Source organism: Nanorana parkeri, unplaced genomic scaffold, assembly GCF_000935625.1.
Source record: "Nanorana parkeri isolate BGI_ZX_2015 unplaced genomic scaffold, ASM93562v1 scaffold204, whole genome shotgun sequence".
Taxonomy (NCBI): Eukaryota; Metazoa; Chordata; class Amphibia; order Anura; family Dicroglossidae; genus Nanorana; species Nanorana parkeri.
The window spans coordinates 1,756,090-1,772,279 of NW_017306472.1; the positions used below are offsets into that span (position 1 = coordinate 1,756,090).

Sequence of the window (16,190 nt, forward strand, 5' to 3'; positions counted from 1 at the left end):
GGCCCCGGTGATTTTGCCTACCGGGGGGTGGGGGCAGCTGTAAGGCCCGGTGATGTCACCTACCTGGTGGGGAGTGATGTAGCCTACCTGGAGGGGGTGGCGGCAGCTGGAAGGCCCAGGAGCTTAAGAAAAAGAGGAATTGGAGTACTTAAAAAAAATAAAATAAGTTCACAAGGAAAGCTTTCCATTGACATTTGTGGTTCTAGTTTTTGCTGTGTGTCTGCTTTTAAACTTGTACAGAGCAGCAATTCCCGGTCTGCGGTTGGTCGGTATCCATCATTGTATGTTTGGATGGAGGGGACAGCTGTCAGGGCCGTCGTTGATCTCGGTGTCAGCTGTTTCACGAGGCTCCCGTAGTGACTTACCCTTGGCAGACAAAGTGAAGGCTTTCTGTGTGGACTTACCCGCAGTGATTAGGCCAAAAGGTTCTTTTTATGCATGTACCCAATCTAAAAATACAATGCCTGATCTCATCATAAACTCTGACCCACAGCAGCTAGAAGAGCGTGTTCTCAGATTGCTTCATTCCTGAATCACTGCCGGTCTATTATAAGGCCACTTCTTCTAGTATATAGCTTCTACTAAAGTGTTTCAAAAGTCAAAACGTCTTTATTATTTTAGGGGTTAGAACCCTTGTCGTGTTTTTTTGTGTGGTCTCATGGTTTGGTCAGGTTCAGATCTGTCGCTGTGTTGTGGATCGTTGCCCATCACTGGTGATGTGTTCTGGATTCAGAATCAATGGGACTGCACTGTTCTGTGCGTTGCCACACCTCCGAGGTCTGAATCTGGACTGGGGGGGGGGGTTACTTGCACTCGGTTTGTCCTGGTGACCACTGTTACCTGGACTGGGAGGGAGGGGAAAATCCAAAACTTCAGAGGGGAAATCTTCCAATGGGACAGTTGTTCCAGTGACAGCTGAGAGGGTATTTCCCTTATTTCTAGTCTAGGACGGCAGTAACCACAATGCAGGGTGTGTATGCACCTCGTGTCCCTGTTTCTGTTTGAGCTGCAGAAATATTTGCCTATAGAATCTTACAATAAATTCCTCTAAACAATGGATGTACCTTTCAATTGCATTATGAGTAATGGCTTCTTTGTTGGCTATTATTAAAGAAGAACTCCTCAGACTATTGCAGCGGAGGGAGAGAGGCTAAAAGGACCGGTCTAAAAGCAAGCCGGCTCAGTGGTTTGGGTAAGTTCAACTTTTTTAGCACCTAGACAAAAGAAATGAGCATTTAACCCTTACAGTGCCGGGGTAGCCCCACAGTAAGGGTTAATACATTTTCTTCTCTAATGTAGACCTGTACTTTGAAATACAGGCAGTCCCCGAGTTACAAACATCCGACTTGCATACAACTCCTACTTACAAACGGAGGCTATTACTATAAAGCAGGGGGGTCCCAGGCTGCAGCCGGAGTGTACCACACAGTGTTCCAGTAGTTGTAATGCTACCGCGCTCGTGCCGATGAGGGGTGCCCACCTTTTTGGGTCTTGTTCGTAGTACTGTACGTACATTACAGAAGTTGGCTCTTGTTAGACGTGCAGACGAGGGGTGCCCACTGTGAGATTTTTACTGCTGTCTCTATCCTCATTAGGAAGATTTAATCTCCCTTCCTGTCGTTGAGGCAACAGGAAGTAAGATGAAATCTACCCCTAGGAAGGGAAATTTCACTCCTGTAAGAGTTATCATGGGAAAAATATGTCTCCACTGAAGCTTTATCACCAATCCTTGTTTCCATGACAACCCACAATTTTCAAAATCAGATTGTCACAGGGACAGAAAGTGAGGTGAAATCTTCTGAACAGGGGCGCACACAGCAAAACATACATTACAGGGGGGTAAACCCTTCCCTATGCTATCCAAAACGGAAAAAAAATTTGGCTAGCGATACACTTAGAAAATGTATCTGTTCCAACTTGCATACAAATTCAACTTAAGAACAAACCTACAGTCCCTATCTTGTTCGTAACCCGGGGACTGCCTGTACTGGGATAGAATAACAGACTCGCCTTCAATGATAGACTTTCCCAGACACTACATTCCTCCCCTGTGGTTGGAAATTGCACAGGACTATACTCAGCCTTGTGACTGCTCAGACACCCGTCACTGTATTGTAAGGAGACGGGGAGCGTAGTGTCCTCCCATACCGCAAGGTACCTGGTATTCTCAGGTCATGCCAGAGCACAGGGAAGGTAAACGCTGCCTGCTTAAGGAAAGTAAACCTCTTCCTTTGTCCAGCATGTTAAAATACAAGTTCACCTAAATACCCCTATAAATGTTGATAAGCTTGCTCGATATATGGTAATAGAAGGTTTTAAACTCCTGATGAGAAATTGCTGCTGCAAGCTCCTTTCCGTTCTACTTGCATGAATAAAAGCCTACGCCAGGGCTGGACAAATCCCTGAAGCCAGGTCACCTATGCTCCTTAAAAATGACAGCTTGCACCCAGCGTTTGAGGTTTTATCTAGTTGTCAATGGGGGAAAATAAATCCTGCTGGCTCCTGGATTGGGCAGACTGGTCTGGAGTTCCGTATTAATTTGGCCATTCCTGGCCTAGGCATATGGTCCAGTGATGGCTGACCCTTTGTTGAGCTTGCATGAGCCAATGCCTAGGTTTTGTGGACAGCACTGCAGGAAGTGGCCGGTTTCCACTTCATCCTTCTCAAGCCAAGCCAGGCTGTTATCATTTGGTGTTTGTTCATATGTAGGTGTCCTTGTTTTTTTTTAACTTGGACCTTTTTTTTTATTTTGTTGTTGTGTTTCACCCAGCAGTCCATTGTTGGTCCCTGGAGATTAATGGTGCTGAAGATGGAGTTACGTTTGCCCATAGCAAGTCATATACAACATGTCTTGGTAGCCATGTAACCAATTATCGTTTTACTGTGGACTCTGGATAGCTTGGAGGCAAGGAGATGTTTAACAGGTCAGAGAGTATCATGAAGTTTGTGTGCTGCCATCTTCATTCCCTGCCGCAATGATCAGTAATATGTTTTGGGTCATGGTTATTTTACTAACTAAAGCTCGCCAAGTCCTGCTGTCATAGGCCGAGATTTGACCAGTGTGGGACCCTGTCGTTCCCCATCCAGAAGTCAGGTTTTCAGTTGACTTTTGTTGAAGAAACCGGTCCAAAAATTCTCCAATAGTGATTGGCTGCAGTCACTGGGTATTCTGACAGCAGTATACCTGCCACTCTCAGCATACAATAGGCCAGCAGGGGTGAGGGTGGAATTGCTCCATCCTCGCTGTTGGCATAGATGGGTTAATCAAGATTTTTTTTTTTTTCTCTCAGCCTGCGGGATGAACTGTGTGTACGGCCGGCCTAAGCTCAGGAGAAAGGAAGGACTCTTGTCTCCCAAGGCTAAACATAGACCTGGCTATCAGAGTTTGATGGGGGGGAAACTCAGTCTGTTAACCTCTTATGCTCTAAATGCCAGTCTGGTGGTTTCTGTTGTTGGGCATTTGGCCCTTTTGGACATGGATCTGTGTGTTGCCTTCTGTGTAGATCAGGGGTAGGCAACCTTGGCACTCCAGCTCTGCTGAAACTGCAAAGTCCATCATGCCTCTGGGAGTCATGCCTGTGGCCATCAGTCTTCCAATGCCTCATGGGGCTTGTAGTTCCACAACTAGAGTGCCGAGGTTGCCTTTGCAGTGGGAACATTTTTGTATTATCAGAAACCTCTTATAGAACCATTCTGCTGTCTCAATGGCACGACCTGTCCATACGACTCTCTCTCATATACTTGTAGTTTGATTTTTCTTCTGCTTCCTCCTCTCATGGGAAAACCCGTATTGCTTGTTTCCTCTGCATTTTCTAGTTCTCGTTGGGTTCTCTTTGGCTCGTTTCCCATTTGGCCTCCACTGCTTTATAAATATGATGTTTGGGTTGTGTTCTCCCTATGTAGCTGCAGTTTTTTGCCTGGAGCAGCATTGTCACCCTAGAAGTGGAAATGTATTAAGACTACAGAACACATCTTTTCAACTCTGTAACATAGCGTGGAGGTGCTCAGAGGTAACCTGTGCAGGTTTATAAGACTATGGAATATAAGAGGCTGCATTGGGTTTCTGGCAAAATCAATAGGTATTGCTTCTTGAACAGATCTAAAAGAAAACTCTTTCAATTGTATATTTAAGCAAAAGAAGAGATTGACCGGGTTTACACAAACTGAAATCTGTTGATGCACCGATACTGGTTTTTCGGTACCGAGTACCGATATTTTGCTTTCGGTAGTCACCGATACCAAGTACCGGTGCTTCCGCTGGCATGGAGCAGTCTTCCCGGGCGGCAGTTAATGACATGCTGCCTGGCTTTCTGATTGCCTGGGAAGCCGGCTCCATGTTGTTTGGCCACCTTGATTGTGATTGACCGGGAAAAGCCGGCTTCCCCGCCAATCAGGAAGCCGGGCGGTGAGTGATGACCTGCCTCCCGGCTTCCTGATTGACTGGGAATCTGACTCCATTCTGATTGGCTGGGGAGCCCGGCTTCAAGGCCAATCAGGAAGCCGGAAGGTGAGTCATTACTTGCCACCTGGCTTCCTAATTGCACAGGAAGCTGGCTCCATGTTCCCTACAGACTGCAAGCTTCGGTATCGGACCATTTAGGTGCGTACGAGTACTCTCCCAAATATTCTGTATCGGCACCGGCGCAATACTAGTATCGGTATCGGTGAATCCTTACTTAAATCTAAACCTTTGGAACGCCAACTGTTTCCTCACCATGTGGAGCTTGCAACAGGGAATTGATGTCGGGTATTACAAGTTGATACAAGTCTGGATGACACACGGAGGCCCTGAGCAGGTAGACTACTACTCCCAATATGCTTCTCAAGGCTTCATGTTCAAAATTGACAGTACTATAGATGGGTCAATACAAAATGATTTTTTTTTTTTTTTCCTAGTCAGAGTTTTGGGTCCATCATACCAGTTCACAGTAAGCTGTAAGATTTCATATTCTGCACTGGTATCCGAGCCCGCAGAGAGGTTCCCTCCCTGTGTATTAGTTACAGGTCCTCTTTCTTTAAGCTGCCAGTAGTGCGTCTTGTGTAATGAGTGTTTCTTTCTTCTGGATATCAATAATGTATTTGGACGTAATAGACGAAGGTTTCTGCTGAGAGCACCAAGTCTCCGGCTCCTAATCTTGCTGCGAGCGGAACGTTTGCCTCTGATCCCTGAGAATCGGGCCGTAATTCCTTCTTTTCCGATTCATCTTGTACTAATAAGGTTATTTTGCATTGGAACAGTTTGTTGGCTTCCAGATTGCACTGGCGGAACACTGTCAGCCTTAAAGTGAACCTTGCTTTATGATCACAATAAAACAAGAAATGAGATTCTCTCCGGTTTTGACTTGGTAAGGCCGCCATGAAGTTCACGTTCCCCTTGTCCTGTATAGAGGGGATTCTAAAGCTGCATACAAATGTCCTTTCATTTACAGCCTCAGAACTCTTGTAAAATGTTATATACAGATCAGTACATGTCTGTCTTGGGTGTGGGGGTATAGCCAATATCATGGTACCTGCTGACTAGGGACTCTGGGTTTTCTAGGTCTACCGGGGTAGTGCACGTCTGTAGTCCCAGGAGGCAATGTTGGTGCCTCGGCGGTTACAGGTGTAGTGCACGTCTGTAGTCCCAGGAGGCAACGTCTGTGCCTCGGCGGTTACCAGGGTAGTGCACGTCTGTAGTCCCAGGAGGCAATGTTGGTGCCTCGGCGGTTACCGGGGTAGTGCATTTGTACATGGCTGATTTGTTCGAGGGGCGCATTGGCTGATGCCGGACCGCGGTGGCCTCCTGCGCAGCTCACTGAGATCACTGGTTGCCAGGAGCTAGGCAGGTCGCAAGCCAGAGCATCCCCACTCCACTAGCTCCTAGCAACCGGTCATGTCTGTGAGCTCTGCACAGTTTTGACCCTTATTTCCTGTCTTCGGTGCTGCTGTCTCTCCTTTAACTTGTTTGGCACTTCCAGGAAAGTCTGCTTATGTATGCGATGACATGAGTCAAGGGTAACATATAGCAGTGGGCACAGACATCTGACACACCTAGAAGTGTCAAAATGCTGAAGAGACTGATGGAAGGAGACATGGACTTAGAGAGGGAAGTATATGACTTTTTTGCTGTAAACTGGCAGTTTTAATTTAGAGACCGGACATAGGCTCTTTAATGGTATTATAGATCTGTATATCAGACACGGCAATCACCTTTTTGTTTTACTGCTGACAGAAATCACGTGTATGTATAAAGTAAATATGGCTGATTCATGGCCGCTGACTCCCACAATGCATTGCCAGGCTGGAGTGCTAGGGGTGTTGGCCTAGCCCTATGCAAATACAGACTGTCTTGGCATAGGGTTTTTTTTTAGAGACTCTACCTGCAGATTGGGAACACCAGGATTGGGGTGACCATGTGCAGTGATTGTCATTTGTTTACCATGACCTGAATACAAGTTCACCTTAATCTGGTCACATTGGCGCATATCTGTAAATTCCCTGTGAAGAGACAACCGTTCCTGTCTGAGTCTCGGCAATGTTCTTACTCAGCAGCAATAAGATCAGGCTTATTAGGGCTCTGTAATCTGATGGATACGGCGCTCACGTGGCTCTGCAGGCTGCTCTGTAAGTCTCTGTCATTCTGGTTTATACAAGTAGGTGAATGAAGGGCACGAAGGTCTAAAGGTGCAGGTGAGGTGAAGGAGAGGGCATAAGGGTGCAGATGAGGTGAACAGAGCAACTTGATATTCCCCCGTAGTCACTTGTACAGCAGCACTCGGACTGGGAGATGGAGGAGGAGCAGCACTAAGAAAGCCATTCAGGTGTGCTTGCTTGTACTGAAGTGCACACTGTGGACTCATTATTACACTGTGACCTCTGTGCCTCTCTCCTCATTATTACACTGTGACCTCATTATTACACTGTGACCTCTGTGCCTCTCTCCTCATTATTACACTGTGAGGCCCCATTCACAATACTGGAGTGCGAGTGCACAAAATCGCACAATGACTCCAAAATTTGTGCCGCGCTCCAGATCTGTTTACTTGTGTTGGATCCCCGACTCGGAATCTTTGAAGCCCTTGGATCAACTTACTGGCCAGGAAACTAACATTTTTAGGATAGTTTAAAGAGGAATCTTTACAATCTGCAGCTACGTGTAGTCCCAGCCCATGAGGTCCAGAGCTGTCTTCCTAACACCCGATTCTTCGCAGTGTTTGGCCATCTTGCATGCAGGAGCCGGCTGTTCCTTCCGGATAACTCCTAGCCGGCCCCTGCTGAAGCACCGAGATGTAAGGGGGAGATTGTCCTGAAGCCTCCTGAGATGTGTTTTGTGATATTCCAGGAGGCTGCAGGCACCTTGGGCTCCTTCATCCTGGTCTAGGCGAGGGGCGATGAAGAGGTACTGCGAGTGGGAGGAAATGAATTTGGTGTGACGGTCCGCTTTAACAATAGCAATGCCATTTGCTTGGAGCGTTCCTCATCCCCAGGGTCACCCATTGCTACGTGGATGTGTCCAGCTGACGGAGCTTGTTTTCCAGGCTTGAAATACAGAAGGTATATTGGGTTTCCTGTCCTTACACGAGGCAGCGCTGAAGGACACAAAGTTTTTTGGTTTGTTTGTGTGCGTCAGGCTGTGACGGAGGTTCTCCTCCGTCATATCACCTGCTTCTAGACCCCCGAACAGCACAACAAGCTGGCCGATGTCTCCTTGTTAGACCTTTGTTTTCTGCCCCATGAGTCTTTTATGTTGATGAGCAGAATACAGAGCTGTGCTAAAGTCACTTCATTTATATTTTAAAGTGGACCTGTCTCAAATCACCATTTATATGAAGAGGATCCCAGTGCCGGATTCCAGTATTATATAAAATACTTTAGTTGGGGAAGAAAACAAGTTCGCTCAAGTCACCAAAAGCCTTGGCAGCTAGGAACCCAGTGTTTGGGTGCAGAAGCATTTAATGTCATTAGAGAATAGAGATTGCAGAGAGCCCATTGTTTTTAGCGGGTTATATGGTGTGTGATGGAGAGCCAAGGTGATGGGGGGGCAGTAAAGCACAGTCATTATATATGAAGGCTCCAATTCCTGCTCAGTAATAAGTGAATATGGCTGCCCCCATAAACATAGCTCTAAATTGTACATAGAACAAAAATGTTGAACGGGTTCTCTTTAAAGCGAATGCGCCTGCAACAACTCCGTTTGAAGCAGTGGGTACTCTGGTAGAGCCCATTAGCCTAGTATTGTCTGCTGAGAAGTGTTTGGGGGCAATTCACATGTGCTGATAGGAGGAGAGAGCAGAGGGATGACTACAGTTGTTTTGCTTCTTTTACTTCCTTGTCCAGTCACCAATGTGGCCGGATTCTGCTTCTCGTTCACACCACAGGCCTTTGACAGCACTGAAAAGCTCAACACAAGCCTGTAGCTGGAAAAGTACATGAGCTTTTTTTGGGGGGCAGATCAGCCCGATTTGCCCCTTTTTCCTATTGGTTCCTATTCACACCAGGGCGACTGTTTCATCACCTTTTTCGTACGTTTTTTACGCACGTTTCAGCGTGTTCTACAGGCATTTTCTGTTCATATGTAAGAGCGTTTTAAGGCTCCTATGTAAAGCAGTCTCAGCTGCAAAAACACGCTAAAACAAAAAGCGCAAAACTTCGCTGACTGATGCGTTTCCATTGATGTCTATAGAGCAAAACGAACTGATAAGCACCACAAAAGAAGCTCATGGACCATTTTAAACAACGGGTGTATTGCTACGCGCTATTCAGAGCGTTTGCGTGAGCAACCCCCATAGGAAAGCAAGGGATTTTGATTTGCATGCGTTTCAGCAAGGAAAGAAACGCGCGACAAAACGTCCTGGTGTGAACGGGGACCTAATTTGATGCGCTTAATACAAATTGCACTGATCCGCCCCCCCCAAAAAAGCTCCTGTACTTTTTTTCAGGGACTATAGAAATGGGATTTCTTGTGTTGCGTTTTTCAGTTCTGACAAATTCGCGTGACAAACGGCTGTGGTGTGATTCTATGTTCACACCGCATGACACCCGGGACGCACGACACCCGGGACGCACAAGCGCGTGCTAGTGCACACAGCGATTGCCGCACGGCCCCATTGATTTCAATGGGGTGACACCCGCGCGGCAATCGCTAAAAAAAGATACAAGTACTTTTTTTTTTTTTTCCCCCTGCAACAAAGGTCTTGCAGCTTTTTGAGCTGCGATCGTGTTCACTTGCATGGGCGGAATCGCGGCTGGAAACTGCGTGATCCGCCGCGACTGGAGTGCCATTTGAAAATAATGGCACCCACATCGCGATCGGTTAACACCTTGGCGACTCCTGACTGCGCAGGAATCGTAGATTGCCGCGTGGCCAGGAGTCGCCTGACCGGGAACGTATGTGCTGTAGCTGCTTTGGAGGACCTGGCTGCTATGTGTGGAAGGGATTCCTCAATCAATGTGACTGAACAGAATTGCACATCCTCGGCTGTACGTTTAGCATTTTTCCTGCAGTTGGTGTGAGCCGCGGATCTCAATATAACTGCAGTGAGGTACTTTGTATTCTATTCTAGGGTTTTATATGGGTGCGATCGTCCAATAAATTTTATATGGGACTTTGTGTATTTATTGGTTTATGGGGCGCTGTGTTCTGGCTGCTTTCCTCCTCCTCCAGTCACATGCACCCTTATCCAAATCCTCTTCATTAATGATCCTCCGGTGGCACCGGGCCCTCTATCTCTTGCCAGCCTGGTAAAGTTCCGCTGTCAGTCAGTGATTTTCCAGACGAAACCTTAACATTCCTTTCAGAAGCTCAGGGATTTTGTCTCTCCGGCAGTTCAGCTGTCATGGAAGCCTTTAGGGGCCGATCACTCTTTTCATTCTGAGCGGCATGCTTTTTTTTTTTCACTTTAAAGCAGGGCTCGGAAGATAATTTTATGATCTCGATTCTATGCATAACACACAGTATATTCCCTACCTGACCCTGGAAGCTGTAATCCTCCATCTGCACAATTCTGGTCTGAGAAATTTGATGATGAGCGACTTCTCTCTAGGTGCAGGAGCGGAGTCTGGGGGAACATTGGAGCCAGCGGATGGCAGTGATGAGTCGGTTTTAAAGTGGACCTGTCGTGTTTAAAAAAAAATGGGAGCTGGCATTGCTCTTTTAGTTGGTCGGCTGTTGCTGATCACTTCTGGCAGATGTTCACGATTGGGTTTTGTTTTACCTTTTTTAAGTAATAAAAAAATGTTACCCAAAGTTCTGCTTTAGGCTCCATTCACACACATCGGGAGCGGAACGTAACTGCGCAAACATTAAAGGAGAACTATGTGGTGAGTGATTTCAACTCTTTCTTATAGTTAGAGCCGACGTGTGACAAAGAAGCTCACAGGTCGGCTCTTGATCGGGAAGTGAGCAGAAACATGCAACCGATCCGCTCACTTCCCGATCCTCTCCCTGCAGTGAGCGGTGATGCTCAGTCTCCCCTCTCTGATCCTCCAGCACTGACTGGAGGAGCGGACGGGGCGGATACAGCTGACTCTGCCTGTAGATAGGCAGAGCCCGCTGTCACTCGCGCAGCTGGGCGGATCTCGACAGTAATGTCGGGATCCGTCCCGGCTGCGGCACTGAGTATATTGCCCGCGATATACTGAGCTTTGGGTCACGGGAGGAGGTTGGTATATGTCCTCCCCGTGACCCTAAAGAGAACTATGGGGAAAAAAAACTCTAACCCCATAGTTCTCTTTTAAGATGTGCGTCGATTCCACACGTTTGCAGCTATTCCTATAGCCGAACGTTCAAAATCTGCCCATAAAATTGCACTTGGACTATATTACGGTACCCGGCCGCCGCAATAGTCTGAACAGTGCACATTGTAATGCAATTGTTTTTTATGCTTAGTGCGTATTCGTATGGCTAAATAGGTGCGGAAAACGGCTTGTGTAAACAGAGCCTGAAGCGCCATCCGCCCGGTGAACTCCAACACCATCCAACAGCAACTTTTACTCAGTGGGAGTCAACAACAGAATGTGGATGGGAGATCAGCAGACATGGCCACCTGGCAGTGAATGGGCAGGGTGACCGGTCCCTTTAATGTAATGTACCTCATCTCTCATGATGATGATCAGTCTCCCTCGAAGACCCTTGTTCCCCTGGATCCCAATGACAGTTAATCAGGTGGTGCAAAAAATATCATCCATGCGCCCTTCAGCTGTCACAGGTGAGCTATGAGACCATTACAGGCTGCCTAGAATGTGATCAGAGCTCTGCTGACTGTAATATGATTTAATAATGAGGCGGCTGATTCATTTTCATGGCAGCTCCTTGTTCTCCTCCTGAGGGTGATCTCCGTTCCTGCACAGGTTTGGACACATGGATTGCTTTCCAGGCGTCTGTGACCTTTAAGCTGCACTGTGCTGTGGACTCATTCAGTGTTGCTCTGCAGTACTGCACTACTCTTATGTGTGAGGCATAGCGCCTGGGGAGGCAACAACCGAAATCAGAGCACTCCTGTGTTTACAGCTCCTGCACTTCATGTTCCGGAGTAGTTTGTGTTACAGGGCCGAGGACATAGCGCCCAAACCAGTCTGCGATTGCTGTGGCTTTACCTGGTAACATCCTGTGTCCTCGGGGGTTGGGAATTTTAATGGTAAAGCCAAACTTTTTTTTTTTTTGGCTTTGCTTCTATTTTGGGTCACGGTAATACATTTACTAAAGTACTCCTGTAACCCAAAGGCAGCATGTAGCGGGCTAGTGCCTCTATACAACAACGGCACAGTCACCTCAGTCTGGATCCACCCTACTGCCTGATTGGCAGTTGGCTGTGCCCCTCTAGAGCCAGGGCCAGCTGTGCCCGCCCCCTCCCCTGTCTGTCCTTCAGTGAATGCTGTCTCTGTGGGGAGCCATGCTAATTTATCCAGTAAATACTGCAGCTCTGCTGAAGTTCCACTCAACCTTTCCTGATCCTCTATTGTAGCCACATTCCGGAGAACTCCTCACATGTTGGCGGGAGGCCTGTACTCTGCCTCATATCTTCCTTGTGCTCTGCACTTCTTCATGTATCACCAGATTAAACTTTCAAGACATGTTTAAATCTGGGGTCTGTGTTCATTGCAAAGCCTCTGAGCTTTCTGTATGTAGGATGGCAATAAGGGTGCAGTGGAAGTCTTTGGGGAATTTCTTTTTTACATTAGAACCTGAAGCAGAAGGCGGCTTCCTCTCGCTGTCCCTGGGGAGGTCGGCTTTGCCGTATGAATCTGGTGGATGCTCCGGCCTATCGCCGGGCACTGCCATTCTTTCTACAGGACTTGAAACGCTGCATCAGCTTGCGTGCCGCTCACCTCTTCAGCAAGTTTACCCGAGCCTGGCAAACCCGATTCCTCATGTTAGATGAGAGCACTCTGCAGAGGGGGGAACGAGCCGTGTGTTTCATGTGCAGCACTTAGTTGCTATGTGACTGGCTCTGCTGCTTGTTTTATGAATAGTTCATTGTATTGTCTGCCGCACACGGCTGTGACCATACCTTGTAGGGGAATTCGGCATATGTCGTGTACTGTGTCCCTGGGAATGGACCGCCTTCTAAAGCCTGAGAATTGCCCTTCACACAAGCAAGAATGCATTCCAGCAAGCTTAAAGTGTGTTTGACAGTAATCTTCTCTTCTGTGCTCCTTCTTGGTCTGTTAGACCATTCTACCATCGAAATGGGCAGCACAGCGGTGGAGTGGTGAGTGGACTGCTAGGCACTGCACCTCCTCCTAATGAGGTCAGTCTGGGATTGATGGTGTGGTGTGCTCCTCACTTGGGGCCCATTCACTCCACATCCAGATCATCTCCAGACCAGATTGTTTCCGGGCCCAAAATGTATCCCTATCCCTAGAGTCAGCGGATGAATGCAGTCACAGCGGTCTCTCCTCCCCGCTGGTGCCAGCTGCAGTGGTCGGTGTCCCTGCTGCCTCTACCGACGCGGGTGGTGGGGGGGGGGGCAAGCAGGGATTGAAAGGTACACAGACTGTTGCAGCCGGCACCAGCGGGGGAGAAGAACAGAAGAGCAGAGCGGCGGCAACTAATCGATGATGAGAATCGTTGCCAGCGATTCTCATCGATTTTTATATTCGATTTAACCTCCCTGGCGGTATGATTATGCAGGATTTTAGCCTGCCAAAGCGGTACATTGTTTTTCATTGCAATTAGTTGTTTTATATTGTAGGCCTGTAAATCTGTCCAAACAAGAGTCCAGTAGACATCCCCGGTATGATAAAGTTTGAAAAGCAAAATCATAAATTATAATATATTATAATTTTTTATAATTATTTATAAGAAAAATGAAGTTCGCACATCACTGAGCTCGGTCGCTGTCCTCACTTTCAGTGTCTGATGACGAATTTCCCAACGAATCGCTCCATTCTGCAAGTGATTGTAATTGACTATCGCCGTTTTCTACCTGGTCTAAAAGGGCTTTTGACCTAAAGGGACGCTTTTTGGATGCCATGGACGTTCTCAAGTTTCCAGGCAGAAAGTGCAGGCAGGGCACTGGACAAAGCTCTAGGGACAAAAATGGAGTGAAATAAGCTTGATACATATATGTAATCAAGGCAGATTACATTGTATTGTGTGTATTCTGTGTATATTGCATGTTTTCACTTTTGAATTTCCCGCCGGCTCCGCCCCCCCGCTGTGACGCCGAAAACAAAACTAAAAGTCGGATGCCGGCATCACCCGGGCGCACACAGCAGAGGACACCGCGGGCTCGCAGGGACAAGGTAAGTGACACTTTTGTGCAATCCCGAATGTGGCTCGGGGGTTAACGCTCTTGGTACTGAAAATTAACCCCGAGGAATACCGCCACAGAGGTTAATCAATTAGTTGTTGCAGCCCTACAGCTGTCCAACAGCCCTTGTCTCAGGCCGAGCAATGCAGCCACAAGACACCGGCCACCAGCCAGGCAAGTATATAGCTGGTTTTACTGGGGGGCTGCTGTTGTACGGTCTTACGCCTGGCTATAGGGTCACTTCCCACTTCTACATAGCGGCTCTGTGTGCCGAATTACATCCAGTCCTCAGGTTCACTCATCTGTACTCTTATTTCTCACTTGCTGGAGCCTTTCAGCGCTGTACACCTGTCAGGCTTCAGGTTTAGGGGCGATGTGACTCTTGCAACAACTGCAAATAATTTTTGGGTTTTTGAAAACTTTTTTCTTATGTAGTCTGCCACTTTGGACACATTGTGGTGTTCAGTAAACTTTTTATATCATTGCATTAGACTTTCACATTTAATCCCCAAATTGGGTACTCGCTGAAAATACTTCCACTGTTCCCTTTTAAACAGATGCTTCCTCTGGTTCTGGCACTTGTAATAAGCATTCAGCTGAGGGCTGAGAACAATATGGCCGCTTGCGTGCCTTGTCAGGTAGTTGGATGCCTTGTTGGGCGTATTGGCCAGGCCTCTGGTGTTGAATGCCGGACAGGATGTTAGTTTTGCTTCTCCTGGTATACAGAGAGGACAGGCTGGTCTTGTGGAGACTGTTCTCCAGCCACTGAAATGTTTTATTATTTGGCTGGACTTCTGTTGGTCTTGGCACAGCCGGCTTGCCTGTTTGTGTTTTGGGCCGTCACATAGCACTGCTTTCTGCTGTCAGTGAAAGACATGCCATGCTCAAGGCTTGGATTACAGATCATAAGGCTTGTAGATACGTGGGGCATTACTGTAATGTTCCGTTCCCTACCTTGTTTTATTTTTAAATGGAGTTTGGAATGGTTAAAGCGGAACTCCGGGTAAAAATGTTCTTAACCCTTGCAGTGGGGCTCCACTCTAAAAGGGTTAAGTGCCTGTTTTTGTCTAGGTTCAAGAAATAACAAGGCAATACTTACTGATCCTCCGAGCCTGCTGGCTCTTAGACCCGTCCCTAGAGCCTCACACCCCCTCCTCTGCAGCGGTCTAACGTCCCCGAGTCATTCCGTTCTATACACACTGTATAGGATGTGAGGACGTTTCCATCGCTGCAGAAGGCAGCACTGACGCAGCTGGCTGGTTCTGAAGTTTTTGGGTTTCGGATTTCCCTTCTCTTCCTGTCCTGGAGATGCCGGGGGAAGTAAGATGAGATCTTTGCCAGGGAGGGTTATCCCCTCGTAGACAGTTGTTAGAAGAAATGTCCCCTCTATTCCCACTTCTGTGACAATTCAGATTTTAGATTTCCCATCATCATTAACATTGGTCACCAGGCGAGGGTCAATCTCCCCACTGGTAACAGACGGCGATAAAATCCTAACAGAGGGTCCGACGCTTCTCCTGCTCCATCCAGAATACTTGAAGGGACAGATTACCTGCCGGATCTTCTGCTGTCATTGTAGTGTGTGGCCGTATGATGTGCTCAGATGATTTATATGGTTTGGAATTGTGATCATCTTGCCTGCAATACGAGGAAATAACGATAATTAAAGGTTAGTTGCGGAATGAACAAATGTTTACAAAAGCAGGTTGCATACTGCCGGTACACGGGCCTGTTCCATGAGCCCCCCACCACTCTGAACTGCCTATTGCAATGCTGCCTAAGAGTCAGAGGTTCGTCTGTCTGGTAATGGCCGGGAATCCCTATAGACTGCACTGGTAGCAGTAGGGTTTGACTCCTGCTAAGGGTGGGATGTCTTTTGCATACCTAAATTTTGGCTAACGTTTTAAAAGCTCCGTAGGTTTGGAGTTTCCCCTTCATGTGTTTTATGGGGGGGCGGGGGGCTTTTTGTTCCCCGCCTTTATGGTTCTGATGACTTGATCCATTTGACCAATGATATATTCTTAAAGCCCCACTGTGCCACCGTGGGCAAAATATGAACAAACATCCCCCAACCCATCCTCAAGGCTTTTAGTTTTACTTGCCTGATGAAGCAACTTATACTCGCTACTGTCCACCGTGCAGGTCCATCGCTGGTGTTTCTGGGTGCAGAATCCAGTACTGCAGATGTGCTGGTGCCTGACAGTCCCCTGGCATTGACATCACTCCTTTACTAAATCCTGAGGGGTCCCGGCCACTGGACAGCCAAAAGGGAAGTATCCACATCACTGCCTGCATGATGTGGTCATCTGAAGAAGGACCCCCGCTGGATGTAAACAAAGGAAGGAGAAGACTAAGACACCTCCGCATCACATGACTGTGGCTTTAGGTAAGTAAAAAGGGTGTTTTTTAAATTATATATATATATAATCTTATTTGAAAAGAGAAGGAAGGTTAACA

General features: G+C 47.4%; 1 protein-coding gene across 1 annotated transcript in view; it reads left to right on the top strand.

Annotated features, from left to right (window-relative positions):
• Positions 1-16,190, top strand: part of PPP1CB (protein phosphatase 1 catalytic subunit beta) — a 50,406-nt gene that overhangs the window by 12,226 nt on the left and 21,990 nt on the right. The gene's annotated exons all lie outside the window — the stretch shown is intronic.